Below are 1,284 nucleotides of genomic sequence, written 5' to 3'. Positions count from 1 at the left end.
TCTTATTCCGCTACAGCATTTTAAATCACTATTGAAAACCGCTTGCACAGAGAATTGTAACTGTTATTCTAAAGTCTAGTTTATGATTGATTTTAATACTGTATGTTGTTTTTATGTATTTTTATATGTCATATTGTACTGCTGCCTCTTGGCCAGGTCTCCCTCGAAAAAGAGATTTTATCTCAAGGGACTTATTGGTCAAATAAAGGTAAAATAAAAAATATCTATAGATATATTTCAATAATGTTCTCTCTTAATAAAGGAAAGCTTTAGTTTTTGATACAATAAATTTGAGCCCAAACTCAAATAACATAATAACCTCACCAATGCTAAATCTACAATATACAGCTAAAGTACTGTTTATGAGGAGTAAATTGATTTAAAAAAAAAAAAAAAAACCTTAATACATTTCAATTTAAATAAAATCATAGCTACTTAAATGTATAAAGAACAGAACAGTTCTTAAACAGAATTGGTAAATTATCTCCATTCTGGTCTAAAAAAAACCCCTCTATTTTCATCTTGGTTCTTAAGAATAAACCAAACTTGAATTCTACCTGAACAGGGGATGTAGGTCCTCTGGGATAAATGGTGTAAACTCCACTCGGCTGGTTGTTGTTCTCTTTGTAGATGTGATTGCAGTCAACAGGCAGCTTAACTTCTTTACAGCAGTGGGTCAGAAGCGGAGCAATGAAAAAGATCACGGATGACAGCTAATGGAAAAGATATAACATTTACTGAATATCCCTGTTCCAAGAAAACTGAGATACATTCAGAAACATGCAAGAATTGAACTAAAAACTCTGTGAAAAAAATTTATGCTTAGAAACAGAAGGAAGGAAGGAAGGAAGGAAGGAAGGAAGGAAGGAAGGAAGGAAGGAAGGAAGGAAGGAAGGAAGGAAGGAAGGGGGTCTTAAAGCTACAGTGTGTAGCTTTAAGACCCCCACTCCCCCCCACTGCTTCTCCCCCTCCAAAAATAAACAGACCATCATCTTGCAAAAATCTTGCAACGTCACCTGTCTTGTGCACCAATCAGGAATTTACGATTCAATGACCAAAATCAGTATCTGCCAATCCCGATATTGCTGATCCCTGATCACAGCATGGAATCCATAAATTCTTCTATACTGTTGCCTCTTGTACATTAAGTCCAGTACATTAGTATAAAATGTGTGTATTGGTCAGAGGGGCCAAAACAATGGGACAGATCATCTGGACAACAGAGGTAAGGGGAGAGGGCATTCTGGAGCTCAGGCAGAAGCAGCCTGAAATCAGTGTAAGGAA

At 36.4% G+C, this 1,284-nt stretch overlaps 1 protein-coding gene across 1 annotated transcript in view; it reads right to left on the bottom strand.

The window, feature by feature from the left end:
• LOC107100366 (microfibril-associated glycoprotein 4-like) overlaps nucleotides 1-819 on the bottom strand; it is a 6,277-nt gene extending 5,458 nt beyond the window's left edge. The window contains exon 1 of the mRNA XM_015398826.1: nucleotides 558-819. The gene's annotated coding sequence lies outside the window, so the exon portion shown is untranslated. The remainder of the gene's footprint in view (nucleotides 1-557) is intronic.
• Between the last annotated feature and the right edge of the window lie 465 nt (nucleotides 820-1,284).

The sequence above is a fragment of the Cyprinodon variegatus genome, unplaced genomic scaffold, assembly GCF_000732505.1.
Source record: "Cyprinodon variegatus isolate N-32 unplaced genomic scaffold, C_variegatus-1.0 Scaffold964, whole genome shotgun sequence".
NCBI classification, from domain to species: domain Eukaryota; kingdom Metazoa; phylum Chordata; class Actinopteri; order Cyprinodontiformes; family Cyprinodontidae; genus Cyprinodon; species Cyprinodon variegatus.
The sequence above is the reverse complement of the archived record's forward strand: the minus strand, read 5'-3'. Positions and strand labels throughout refer to the sequence as shown.